Here is a 14980-nt window from a genome sequence, read left to right as displayed (position 1 = left end):
GGCCATACATGTGGAGGGTCCCTCATCAGCCCACAGTGGGTCCTCACAGCAGCCCATTGCTTCCTCCAGGCCAGGTAAGGAGGAGCAGGGAATGAGGGTATCCTCACCACACAAACAGTTGCCCAGCCTGCAGCACCTCAATACTACGGGGCCCAACTGAGGGACTGCTCAGAAGGCTGGGCTCGTGCCACTGCTGCCCAGCAGCCTCCAGTGTGGCATTCCTGGAGCCTAAGGCATGCTAGGGCAGTCACACTCCTCATTGCCCTGCTTTCCTCTCTGCCTTGAGAAGCAGAAGGAAGGGAAGTGCTGAGCTGCCACAGTGATGCCTTTTCAGGACTACCTAAAAACAGGCCAGACAAGGAATAAAAAGTGATTATATTTATTGAAGGGCCTCCAGGTCCATTTTAGGCAAAACAAAAGACCCCCCCCAAGTGCTACAACCCAAAATTGACCACGGGTCAAAGGTTTTCACACCTATAAATTTGGTCCATTTGCATATTTAGGGTTAATCTTCTAATTACAGCTTCAGGTAATGAAGTCATTTACCCCCAGTTTGCTCCCCTCAACTCACTTTTGTTTCCATCTCTCGAGGCCTGAGGCAGTGAGGTATCCTTGATTGCCAGGCCTGGAGAGGAATTTTTGTGACCAGAATGGGAAAGCAGCAGCAGCTCACACTGTGTGCAGAATTTAGTTATACAGTAAAAAACTGCAGGATTACAAATGGATGAAAAATACAAAAGCTAAAATCCTAAGGCATCAACAGCACACGGCTCTGCTCTTCCTCAGACCCCTCTCTGCCTTGCAGGAATGTCACCATGTGGCGTGTGCTGATCGGGGCCACCAAGCTGACCCATCTGGGCCCTGAAACTCAGGTGCGCCACATCAAGCGGCTCCTGGCCCACCAGGAGTACACGGCTGATTCCCAGCAGAACGACATCGCCCTGCTGGAGCTGGACAAGCCCGTGGAGTGCAGTGACTACGTCCAGCTTGCCTGCGTGCCCAATGCCTCGCTCACAGTGTCAGAGCTGAAAACCTGCTACATTGCTGGCTGGGGTTCTGCCACTGCAAAAGGTGAGTTCCCAAAAAGGGCCCTGAGGGTGAGCTGGGCACACCAGCAAGATGGGTTTGGCTTCCTGACAGCACAAACCAAAGTCAGGCTGTAGGATGTATGCCTCTGGAGAGCTGGGCCTGGCCTGCTCCCCAAAGGCAGACAGAAAGGACACAGCGCTTCAACAACTGCTCCAGAGGCAAAGCCAAGCCCTAGGGAATGAGTTCACCCCCAGACAGGGGAGTGGAACTGGCAAAGAGCTGCTGGGTGCCCATTCCTTCCTGTGCTTGCAGCTCAGGGTCCGAGTGATGTCCTGCAGGAAGCCAAGGTCTGTCTCCTGGATATCCGGCTGGTTAACAGCAGCCGTCGGTACGCTGGGGCCATCCACACCCACAACCTGTGTGCTGGCTACCCACGGGGTGGCATGGACACCTGCCAGGTATGAGTGCTGGGAGCCAGCAGCGAAGGTACCCCGTCACCATGGGCTTTGTCTGGCAAACCACTTTTCCTCCACTGCTGGAGTTTCCTTGCCAAGTGACCGTGTTCCCCAGGCCTGCCCCTCTGCCCAGAAAGCCCATCCAGTGTTCTCAGCAGCCCACAGATCCAGATTCTGGATGATCTATGCTCTGCCCATCCAGGATCACTGTGCAGATACAAAAGGGGGCCTTCACAGACACCCACCCTGTTCCCAGCTAAGGTTCTTGAGACTCCAGCACCTGAGCAAAGCCTTTTTGTACCATGAATACAGCTGTGGCAGGGGCTGCAAGAGAGAAACAGGCCTCTAGTGCTGACAGCAGCCACCCAACAGCACCCTAATCCTCTTTCCTCTGTTGCAGGGTGACAGTGGAGGGCCTCTGGTGTGCAAAGATAACCATGCTGGCTACTTTTGGCTTGTTGGAGTGACCAGCTGGGGAAAAGGCTGTGTCAGAACAAAACGCCCGGGAGTCTACACCTCCACTCAGTACTTCTACAACTGGATCCTGATTCAGATGGGCATGCGTCCACCTGGAACAGACACTCTAGCACCAGAGACAACCTACATCTCAACCCCTCTTGAGCAGCCAGAGCCAACACTGACAGAGTCAAACTGCTCTACTCCCACTCCATATCCTGAGTCAGCTGAAACAGCTACTCCAAGACCAGAGCCAACCTTCAGCTCAGCCCCCTTGGAGCAGCCAGAGTCAGCACCAACAGAGTCAGGCTGCTCTACTCCCACTCCATGTCCAGAGTCAGCTGAAACAGCCACTCCAGCACCAGAGCCAACCTTCAGCTCAACCTCTTTTGAGCAGCCAGAGCCAACACCAACAGAGTCAAACTGCTCTACTCCCACTCCATGTCCAGAGTCAGCTGAAACAGCCACTCCAGCACCAGAGCCAACCTTCAGCTCAACCCCTTTTGAGCAGCCAGAGCCAACACCAACAGAGTCAGGCTGCTCCACTCCCACTCCATGTCCAGAGTCAGCTGAAACAGCTACTCCAGCACCAGAGCCAACCTTCAGCTCAACCCCTTTTGAGCAGCCAGAGTCAGCACCAACAGAGTCAGGCTGCTCTACTCCCACTCCATGTCCAGTCTCAGCTGAAACAGCCACTCCAGCACCAGAGCCAACCTTCAGCTCAACCTCTTTTGAGCAGCCAGAGCCAACACCAACAGAGTCAGGCTGCTCCACTCCCACTCCATGTCCAGAGTCAGCTGAAACAGCCACTCCAGCACCAGAGCCAACCTTCAGCTCAACCCCTTTTGAGCAGCCAGAGCCAACACCAACAGAGTCAGGCTGCTCTACTCCCACTCCATATCCTGAGTCAGCTGAAACAGCTACTCCAAGACCAGAGCCAACCTTCAGCTCAGCCCCCTTGGAGCAGCCAGAGTCAGCACCAACAGAGTCAGGCTGCTGTACTCCCACTCCTGATCACTCAACTGCAACAGCCACACCAGAGCCAGAGTCGACCTCAAACCCCTCTGAGGAGCCAATGTCAATGCAACCTCTCTTGCCTGCTCCACATCCATACCAGATAGTGGTGAAATTCTTAACTCGGGTGCACCAGATACTGCTGGGCCTCATGAGAAAAAAGACATGGGCAGCAGGATGAACAGGATCCACTGCAGGCTGCAGTGGACCATGACCATTACATACTGGGGCAGTGCCTGCTCGTCCAAAGGCAGCCTCAGGTCAAAGGCGTCCTCTGTCCTGCCAATCTTCCTCCTCTGCATGCACAAATGCTGAAATTTATTTAGTTGTGTAAATAAAGTTGCCTGTTACCACTGTTAGCATGTGTTTGTAGTCCAGTCCAGTCTCCTGTGCAAGGCAAGGACTCCCAAGCCAGGCACCAGCAAAACAAAGCTCTGATGGGAGAAGGGACACAGGTCACAGGGGGCTACAGCTCTTGAGGACAGCAGTTGGGAACACTGTTTTATGCTGCCCAGCAGTGGAATCCCTGGGTGCGGGACTTGAAACTCAACTCTCATGACTCAGGGAACACCGTTCTAGAAAGTCTCAAGGCTGAAGATTGGCCGGACACAGGCTGAGGAGGAGTTCCACAGCCAGAAGTTCCACAGCCAGGAGCAAGGATTTCTGAGCAGTGGGCAGACCAGAAGAGCTTTGTGCCACCCCCAGTGTTGTGATAGATGAACTGTCCACAGCTCCCCTGCAGACACTGCTGGCACTCAGACTGACTCCACATCTGTCAAAGACATAAGGAATATTTTGGCAAAGTGCCTCATGTTCCCCTACTGAGCATCCTTACCACCCTCTCTGAGGAAGCCACATCCCTGTGCTAAGGCTGGAAAGCAAACACCCAAACCCAAACCCTTTACTTCTTCCCTAGCACACCCACCCCAAAGAAACTCAGAACCAAAATTAAAACAAAACACCCCCACCAAATAACACCCCCAAAAAAACCCACCTCCACATTAAAAAATTAAAACTGGACTATTGAATTAATTTCCCATACATTCATAAACTAGATTATCTCTGTGAAGAGGCATCATCTGGCTTTTGCATAACCAATACTTGGCAACTAAAGTTATATTAGGGGATTTTATTATAGGTTGGGTGTTAGGTTTTCTATCCCATATGCAATGGAATGTGAGGTTTTCTATCCCATATGTGAGGGTTTCTGTCCCATATTCAATGGCATGTGAGGTTTTCTATCCCATATATGAAGTTTTCTATCCCATACTCAATGGGATATTAGGTTTTCTATCCCATCTGCATATTTTCCCCATTCCCTGGAGCCTCTTGCACTTTTTGGAACCTCTGCCAGCAACATTCTACTCCTTGATCTCGGTTTTAATATGTTCAACATATTAATTGTCAAACATTATTAGTGTTTGTTCTTAAGCACACATATGCTTTGGTCAGTACAGAATTCTTAAAAAAAAGGTTTGGCAAAGTAAATGGTTGATAAATCAAGGGAACAGAGAAAAAGTAAACTGTAAGGAGAATGTACATAAATAAATACAAACTTTTACCTTCATCAGGTAGCTGAGACTTCTTTCACTGAAGACATCCCTAAGGAATCCCATTTCCTCTTTATGATTTGAATCAGGTCTTAGCTGAGATGTCAAAAGGGCCAAAGTTTCATGCAACCCTAAATTTAGATTCAGGACAGAACAAAAACATTCTACACAGCATTTCTCACAGGACCTTCTACTGCAGTCTTAACAGTCACTACATTTATTTGGGTATCACATTGATGATCATCACATTTGCAGAGACTTGTGATTATCTCGTGTTTATCCACAGCTCATTTTGCAACACTCCCCTCATAAGTGTCAAGCACACCATCATATTAAGGCAAAATCTAACAAAGCAATATATATTTCTTAAGAAATTATCTTTCACATTTAACACTTCATGTTTATTACTCCTTGTTTCCAGAACCCTTTGTTTCCCCTCTTACAAATTTGAAATTTTAGTACCACAGCAGACTCTCAAACTGATTGAATGACCTTTTTTTGCACAGGTAGCAGCTCTACCTCCCCAGCAGCTTTGCTTACAAGTGTTATCCTGCCCCTTCCACTCTGAGGCACCTATAAAAAGCCAGGCCTGACCAGAGGAAGAAAGGATAAAGTGTAGATTTCCATTGTGGTGGAATCAAAGCTTGTGGCTAGTTTTCTAAAAAAATATTTAAATATCCCAATTTTGCAACACACAGAGCCAGACAAAGGCCAGATTTTTCCCGGTGAACCATGTCTGGGAACACAGGACCAAAACAAAACAGGAAATATAAAAAGGTGGAGGGGGTTCAAATCTATTCCTGTGGCTATTCTCTCCACGAACCTTAGAGTGGATTTTGATCCAGGAGACTCAAACTCACTCCTGCTTTAATCCTAAGCATCATTTATTATCTGTGACTTCTCCTGGGCAGCATACTGGAGAAGCTAGTAAAGTAGCCTCGAACAAAGACACTTATTTTAAGTTAAAAGGAAGGATATTTACAATGTTTATCAACCCCTGTTCAGAAAATATTAAGAAATGACACAGCAAGCAGCAGAGATATATGGGCTGATCTTTAGTAAGCACATGTAGAAGGCACTGTTACACTGAGGGGTCCAATTCTGCCTATCAGAATATATTCAGGTCTATCAGAATATATTCAGATCTATCAGAATATATTCAAGTCTATCAGAGTATATTCAGGTCTATCAGAGTATATTTGGGTGCTCTAGGGTTAGTAGGAAACTGATCCTGACAAACTTTATTAATTTTCACCTTTTACATTCCACCTTCCTTCTTGTAGGTAATTGCTCAGAAACTTCAGTTGAATTATCTTAATTCTATTACATTTTACTCCTATTTAAATTATTTTTATGTGTGAAACAGGTATGACAAGATTTCAGTCACTGCTCTGTTGAAAGCATGCAGCTGAATTACCTGAGTCTTCTGAAAGCACTGGCATGGCTTTGTTCTTACTCTTAGAGACAAATGTTCAACTTCAACCAAGAAGATTTTTCTTCTTTCTGGACTGTGGTTCAGAAGCACTCCTGAAATGAGCAAACATAATACCTAAGCTCAAATATGCAAGAAAAATGTCAGGCATGTAAAAATAGCATTTTTTTTAGTTTTCAGTATAACCTGGATCGAGCAGAGTTCTGCAGTTATTCTGCTGTGCAAGTAACAATGTAAAATACTAGGTTATGTAATGAAATGGAAGTAAAATGAAAAAATACTAGGTTATATAATAACCATATTGTATCTTGGATAAAGCTGAGGCTGAAGAGAGTAGCTCTCAAGATAGGTCTAAATAACCATCTGAAAAAACAGAAGGGAAGGGATGTTTGAAAGCACTGGAAAACATCACGTGCAGAAACAGAGCATGCAGGAAGATGTCACACCACCAGATGTTCTGGGGCTTCCTAAAAGCTCATCTCAAAGAAATGTCCACATCCCTGGGATTCTGAGGAAACGAGGGTACACTTACATGCAGCTCCTTAAAGCTGGCAGGACTGGCACTCTACCAACCCTGGTCACAGGTACTAAGAATGTTATAAAAAATAAAGCTACTTCCACTGCCCAGAAATTGGTTTGGATATTTCTCTTGCAGATGACTCTTGTTACCGAGAGCAAATTACTCCAGAGAAATATTTTTATTTTTATTTTAAAGAAAATCAAAACTGAATCCATGTATGTAATTGCCAGTCCAAGAATAAACATGTTTCAGGGCACTTACAATCTTTTACATGCTTATAAAATTCATTGGAGTAGTTTATAAAAATAAACCTCCGTAACAGCACAACATACTCCAGCTCTTTGCTGAGTACAAAAAAGGATGCTCCTTGTGTTTCTATTTGTAGATAAGTCTCTCAGAGTTTTATTGTATGAAACAAGTTTGACGGTCTTCCAATTCAAATTTTCTTGATTAGCTGCCTGAAAATACCATAGTACTGCATGACAAATTAGCATTTACTTATTTAGAATTTTCTTGATTCTTGAGTTTCTCTACAACATAGTGATATACTAAGCTCAACAGTCAGCTGTGTTTTACACCCTGTATTTTCTACCACTACAATTAATTAATCCATCTGGGCATAGGTGGACTTCTCTAAGTAAAGGAACTGAGTGTTGAAATTTCACTCTAATCCATGGATTGTGCTCCAGTGCATTATATATACTATACCTTTATTTAAACACTCTTATGACCTATTGCTTAGAAGAAATAAACATTTCACTCAACACGCTTCATGCCAAAGGAATTTATAGGCAATTCATTCGACTGCTTTGGTTCCTTGACTATGGCATTTCATTTGACATATATTTAAATCATCTCAAATTATTAGAAAGAACTTTAATTGCATGCTTCATCTTTGCAACAATGTGGTTCCTACAGTCAAACCTATTTTGCACTAAACCCCACGAAAAGCCAAGATATTTTCTAGATTCTTAGTGAAAAATAGCCCACACAGGAACCTGGAAAACACACATTTCAGCATCGTAAAAACCTGACAGCAAACTCAGGAGTATCAGAATTAGTCTAGGCACAGCAATCAAAATGGAGACTTCCCCTAGAGGCATCTTCCATGCTCTGTAAAGATCTCGTTACACAGAACTGCCTGGAATGAACACTCCAAAGAATGAAAAGCATTCCATACCCAGGGCTGGCTTCAGAGCTATGACAATCAGCCTCAGCATGTGGTATTTTGCAAGATGGGTCTCAAAACCACAAATCACTGCAGCATCAATAGGCACAAATACATTTTTCCTCTTTAAAAATATCTACCTAAAAGTTAATTCATTTTTCACACAAAATGTGAAAAATGCTAAGAGCTAAATAAAGGGCTAATAAAGAGCTAAATAAACCCAACTGATGCTTGCCATAGGGTCAAAACAGAAGATAAAACAGAAGTGTAACATGATCTGGCATATCCCTATTAACTTGTAGAATAAACCTATTGTGGTTCACAGCCTAACACTACATAAAGCTTCTGTAATCCAGATTGTACCATTCAAAGCACTAGTTGCTTTCAGAAAGCATCTGCAGTTTAACATTTTACACGACCCTAGCGAATAGGTCAGAAAATCCATCAGTATCCTGACCGGGCCATAGGTGATAGCTGACGGCCACACAGATTTCTCCTCCTGTCAAACCTGAGCGATGCTCTTTCGCGGGGTAGCGTAGGTACTGTAGCAGGGAAAAACTCTACTCTGGTGCTGCCCGAGCACAGACAGAACCGCGCATCCCTGCTGGGCACCGCGGGCCGGACTCTGCCCCAGAGCCCCACGTCAGGGGCGGCCCCGGGCTCAGCCGGGCAACCCTCGGCCGGCCCGGGGCCCGCCCGACACCCCACGGGCAAGGGCTGTCCCGCCCCAGGGAGAGCTTCGTGTGAGCTCCACCGAGCCGCTGATTCTGCCGGAGGCGACACCCGAGGGCCCAGACCGCCTCACGGCCGCGTCCGGAGGAGGCTGCGCTCCGCACGGAGCGGACAGCGGCGGCCCTGCCCGAGCTGCTCGCCGAGCCGCGAGGCCGCCCTCAGCAGCGAGCACATTCCCGCACCACTGCGAGGGTGGTGGAGGGCCGTACGTGTCTGGCAGGGCGGCTCGGAGGCGCTGGTGTTCCCCTGGCCGCTGCAGACCCTCACGCTGAAGTTTCCTTCTCTCGTGCCCTCAGGGCTCCCAGAGCCGCCCTGGGCTCTGGTGGAGCAGGCCGGGGCTGCTCCATCCCGGGGCACTGGGCAAAGCCATTCCTTGGTGTGGGTTTGATGTTCCCCACACAGACAGCGCCGGGCTGTTTTGGGGGCTGTTTTGGGGAATTGGGGCTGTTCTGAAGACTCGGCTGCAGCCCTGCTCAGAGGGACCGGGAGAGGCCCAGCAGCACGGAGCCAGCCTGTCTGGAGCACTGGGGCACCGAGCAGGACGCAAAACCTGCTACAGAGAGGTGCCACTGGCCACAGCAGCAAATGAGGAAATCTTCCTCTGGCTGCAGGTCAGGGAGCAGCGGGTGTGATCAGCGGCGTTCCATGCCCCTGTAAGGTGGAGGTGGAGATTGGAAGAGCCTCTGGAGGGACTGGCTGGACGCTGCAGTGGTCAGTGTGACACGGAGCTGTGGCCGGCCTGGTCAGTGCAGGTCACTCTGGCCCCTCTGTTTGGAGGCACAGGTCACCTCGGGGCTGGAGCCCAGCTGGAGTCAGGAGAGGCTGCGCTCAGCAGTGCCTCTGGAGTTGATAATCTCTCTCTGATTCCCGTGTGGTTCATGTGCCACTTCCCAAACAGCACGGAGAAGCCCACCTCTGCCTTTAGTGTGCTTTGAGAAAGCCCAGCTCAAACCTGCTTAGTTTTCTAGTGAGGGAATTTGTCTTTCTCCACAGGCTGCAGAACCCAGGAGTAGGTTGCCAAGTGTGGACAGTTGGATGTTTTCCTTTCACTGACCACTGGGGCTTTGGGGTCCTGTGTAAATCCATGGGGCAGAGGGATGCTGGGATCAGGTGGCAGTGCTGGCTGCTGGAACGTGCCAGGATCCTTGTCTGCAAGCTGCAGTTGAGTGCATTCTGTAATTCCTGAACCAGAGGTGCTCACCTGCCTCTCCCATCGAGTGGGTTTGTTTTTTGGGGTCCTGTATTTCTTTCTTGTTGTCTTCCACAAATCCAGGGAAAAACACGCATTTTATTTCAGTTCTTCTCCTCACCTAATCCTCTAGCTGCTCATCTAGAGGTCTCTTGCAGCCCCTGATACTGAAGGAGTCTTTTCAGGGTTACCTAGGGGCTCTGTGGGGTGAGAGCTCATGGATGAAGTGCTGCTTGTGGCCAGGGAGCAATGGAATGGCAAGCAGCTGGCTCTCTGGGTAGAGAGGTCTCATTTCTAGCTAAGGGAACCTATTTCTGGCTCTGATCCACAAACTGGGTCAGGTCCAGGCAGTTCTCTCTGGACTGCCCACACTGGTAAATGCAGCTGCCTCAACTTCTAATTTTTCTTTTTTTCAGACTCCATTGATGATGTGTCTTATGACCTCCTGGAATGCCATGGCAAAAGGAACCTTCTTTTCAGCTGCAGGGGTGGCACCTTCATCATGTGCTGCCCTTCTGGAGCAGGAGCTGCTGGCACATCAGCCATTGATCTGAGGGAATGAAGCAGGGTGCACAGGAGAGCATTTCTCAGAGCCAGAGGCCATGGAACAGGGTGGATGCAAGCTTGGGGAGTTCACCTCATATTAAAATCCTCTGTGGCCTATGGGGAAACAGCAAATCTCTCTCTGCAAAGCCTAAGACTGGAATATGCCAGCACCCATCATGCCAATATGTCCCTGTCTTGTTTCCAGACAAACCTCCTGTTAAACCTGCCAGAGTTGCCAAGATGACCAGAAAAGTGAGGGCCTTTCAGACAAATCCTCTTCCCCTTGAAGACCTCTCTGAGCTCCCCAGCTCCTTCTGATCTCTGCCCCATCCTTGGCTTTCCACCCCTCTCCCTGCCTCAGGAGCCATTGCTGGGAAGGATTTACCAGCTTTGGGAACTGGGAGCTTCAAGATTGAAGACTTCCAGCAGGAGCCCCAGTTCCCAGATGTACCCAGTACATCTGTAAATCTCCCCCACAACTGTTATTTGCTAAATGGAGCAGTCCCAGCAGTGCTGTATTTCATCCCAGCATTTATTTAGCTTTATTTTTTGTGCTGTACAATGTGGCTGCTTCAGTGAGGCCGTGGTCCCCCCACCTTCCCCTGCCTGGCCTGGCTGTCCCCAGGGCACCTTGCTGAACTCTCCCATGGTGCTGCTTACTCCTGGGCTTGTGTCACATGTCCTTTCTAGAGGATGATTTTATTCAGCAAACTCCTGGTGCAGGACAGCAAAGCTGCAGAGATGAGCACAGACGCCAACAGAGAACCTGGGTGTGCTGAGGCAGGACATGGAACTGATGCAGGCCAAAACTGCCCCAGGGTCACCCCATTCCAGTCAGGAGTGTGGTATCAGGGCTACCAAACCGTGAAGTGTGGTAGCCCCTCTGTGCATCCCTGTGGGATGAGGAGGACAAGGCAGGGGAGTGTGTGAATGGGGAGGGAAGAGCTTCCAGGTGTTCTGGATGAGGTGTGGTAGAGCCAGGGCAGCCTTCCTGTGCACCTCAGGTGAAGTGCTGAGGGAGTGACCTTCACACAAAGCCTTGGGTTTTCCCACTGCATTCCCCAGGTGCAGCAGAATGTCAGAGAAGGAATCAAAGCACGGAGGATTTCCAGTGAAGGAGATACTGGGAGGAGTTGGACATGTGTTCTTCCATTCCATAAAACAAGGAAAACCAGGGGCCAGAGAGAGGGATAAGGAGTTTCCAACGTCTGCCAATCCCTGGTGACTGCCCTCCCTGCCCTGCCAGACCCTCTGGCACAGATTCCAAAGCTGTGGGGCAGATCATGAGGGTGAATGTCCTGGTTCTGGCCAGGATGGGGTAAATTTTTGCCATAACCAGGACAGGGCATGGCCAGGACGTGGAGGTTGTTCTGAACCACTCCACAACATTTTCCAGGGACAGGGGAAGAAATCTCCGCTGGATAACATGCATGACAGCCTGGTTGGGTACTGCCAGGCTCTATGGGGTGGATGGTTGCATGTGAATTGTCCCAGTCCATTATTAATATTGTTGCGGTTACTGCTCATTTTCTTGTTTCATTGCTGTTTCCATTATATTGTTCTTGTCTCAACCCACAGTCTTTAACTTTTGTGCTTCCAGTTCTATTCTCAAGCCCACCAGAGAAGGGAGGGGAGAGGGAGAAGGGAGTGAGGAGCAGTGGTTTGCAGTGTTCCAGTGGAAACACCAGACTGGGGAATGCCATTCCCAAACCACAAAAGTGAGTGCATGAGCACTCTCCATCTCAGTCCCTTGTTTTCTGCAGCCATGACCTCCAGCACCAGTCTCCAAAGCAAGAGGCAGCACTGAGGCATTTGCAGTACTCACCCTGCTCCAGACATGGAGAATGTATAAACAGACTCAGAAGGGCTTCCTCATGGCATTGAAACTCCTGTCAGCTTCTCGCACTCTGCCATGGTCAGCAATTCCTCTTGCAACACTCAGGAGTTTCCAGGTTTGTTCCATCAGCTAAGGCTTATGTGCCTTGAAGCATCCCCCCAAGTAGTTTGCACATGGCATTGTTCCTTCCTGTCCTCTTTCTAGCTTTGATGTGCTAGTTTTCTCCATCGTGTGGTGGCTCTGAGCACCCTCTCTGACCAAACACTGCCTTTGGAGTGACTTTCCCTCTGTGCCAGATTTGTCTGCCCATGGTGTCGTTTTGCATGTGCGAGGCAAGGGACCCCTTTTGCCTTTCACAACCTTCAAGGTCCCTTCCAGCCCAAACCATTCTGTGGTTCTGTGAGGCTGTGGCCTTTCCCTGCCCTCTGAGGACACTGTGCCCAGAACCTGGAACCACCCACTCTGTGACATCAGCCCCAGGTGCCATGGACAGTGCAGTTGCTGCAGCACTCGTCAGAGACTGCACTGGAAGAGACAAGCTTTTGTCTCTTTCAGCTGACAGATGCTGCTGACAGCGATGAATCTTCTGTACCTGTACCTCTTCATCCTGCTGGCTGTGTACAGACCTGCACATGGTACCTGGGGCAACTGCAGGTATGGCCCCAGGCTCTAGGAGGGTGCTTGTCCCCCATTGCCACACCCCAAACCCCATGTGGGAGCCTCCTTGCCAGCACCCAGGTACTGGAACAGAAGGGCAGTAATGATTTTGTGCTTCCAGAGGGACCTGTGGGCTCCGGCCCATGGCTTCTGACTACAACTCCATAGATGCTGACTACCGAATTGTGACTGGCACAGGTGCCCTGCCAGGGGCCTGGCCCTGGATTGTCAGCATCCAGGACCCCAGGAAAATAGGCACCGGCCATACATGTGGAGGGTCCCTCATCAGCCCACAGTGGGTCCTCACAGCAGCCCATTGCTTCCTCCAGGCCAGGTAAGGAGGAGCAGGGAATGAGGGTATCCTCACCACACAAACAGTTGCCCAGCCTGCAGCACCTCAATACTACGGGGCCCAACTGAGGGACTGCTCAGAAGGCTGGGCTCGTGCCACTGCTGCCCAGCAGCCTCCAGTGTGGCATTCCTGGAGCCTAAGGCATGCTAGGGCAGTCACACTCCTCATTGCCCTGCTTTCCTCTCTGCCTTGAGAAGCAGAAGGAAGGGAAGTGCTGAGCTGCCACAGTGATGCCTTTTCAGGACTACCTAAAAACAGGCCAGACAAGGAATAAAAAGTGATTATATTTATTGAAGGGCCTCCAGGTCCATTTTAGGCAAAACAAAAGACCCCCCCAAGTGCTACAACCCAAAATTGACCACGGGTCAAAGGTTTTCACACCTATAAATTTGGTCCATTTGCATATTTAGGGTTAATCTTCTAATTACAGCTTCAGGTAATGAAGTCATTTACCCCCAGTTTGCTCCCCTCAACTCACTTTTGTTTCCATCTCTCGAGGCCTGAGGCAGTGAGGTATCCTTGATTGCCAGGCCTGGAGAGGAATTTTTGTGACCAGAATGGGAAAGCAGCAGCAGCTCACACTGTGTGCAGAATTTAGTTATACAGTAAAAAACTGCAGGATTACAAATGGATGAAAAATACAAAAGCTAAAATCCTAAGGCATCAACAGCACACGGCTCTGCTCTTCCTCAGACCCCTCTCTGCCTTGCAGGAATGTCACCATGTGGCGTGTGCTGATCGGGGCCACCAAGCTGACCCATCTGGGCCCTGAAACTCAGGTGCGCCACATCAAGCGGCTCCTGGCCCACCAGGAGTACACGGCTGATTCCCAGCAGAACGACATCGCCCTGCTGGAGCTGGACAAGCCCGTGGAGTGCAGTGACTACGTCCAGCTTGCCTGCGTGCCCAACGCCTCGCTCACAGTGTCAGAGCTGAAAACCTGCTACATTGCTGGCTGGGGTTCTGCCACTGCAAAAGGTGAGTTCCCAAAAAGGGCCCTGAGGGTGAGCTGGGCACACCAGCAAGATGGGTTTGGCTTCCTGACAGCACAAACCAAAGTCAGGCTGTAGGATGTATGCCTCTGGAGAGCTGGGCCTGGCCTGCTCCCCAAAGGCAGACAGAAAGGACACAGCGCTTCAACAACTGCTCCAGAGGCAAAGCCAAGCCCTAGGGAATGAGTTCACCCCCAGACAGGGGAGTGGAACTGGCAAAGAGCTGCTGGGTGCCCATTCCTTCCTGTGCTTGCAGCTCAGGGTCCGAGTGATGTCCTGCAGGAAGCCAAGGTCCGTCTCCTGGATATCCGGCTGGTTAACAGCAGCCGTCGGTACGCTGGGGCCATCCACACCCACAACCTGTGTGCTGGCTACCCACGGGGTGGCATGGACACCTGCCAGGTATGAGTGCTGGGAGCCAGCAGCGAAGGTACCCCGTCACCATGGGCTTTGTCTGGCAAACCACTTTTCCTCCACTGCTGGAGTTTCCTTGCCAAGTGACCGTGTTCCCCAGGCCTGCCCCTCTGCCCAGAAAGCCCATCCAGTGTTCTCAGCAGCCCACAGATCCAGATTCTGGATGATCTATGCTCTGCCCATCCAGGATCACTGTGCAGATACAAAAGGGGGCCTTCACAGACACCCACCCTGTTCCCAGCTAAGGTTCTTGAGACTCCAGCACCTGAGCAAAGCCTTTTTGTACCATGAATACAGCTGTGGCAGGGGCTGCAAGAGAGAAACAGGCCTCTAGTGCTGACAGCAGCCACCCAACAGCACCCTAATCCTCTTTCCTCTGTTGCAGGGTGACAGTGGAGGGCCTCTGGTGTGCAAAGATAACCATGCTGGCTACTTTTGGCTTGTTGGAGTGACCAGCTGGGGAAAAGGCTGTGTCAGAACAAAACGCCCGGGAGTCTACACCTCCACTCAGTACTTCTACAACTGGATCCTGATTCAGATGGGCATGCGTCCACCTGGAACAGACACTCTAGCACCAGAGACAACCTACATCTCAACCCCTCTTGAGCAGCCAGAGCCAACACTGACAGAGTCAAAC

This window comes from Lonchura striata, chromosome 27 (assembly GCF_050655825.1).
Source record: "Lonchura striata isolate lonStrDom1 chromosome 27, ASM5065582v1, whole genome shotgun sequence".
Lineage (NCBI taxonomy): Eukaryota > Metazoa > Chordata > Aves > Passeriformes > Estrildidae > Lonchura > Lonchura striata.
The sequence above is the reverse complement of the archived record's forward strand: the minus strand, read 5'-3'. Positions refer to the sequence as shown.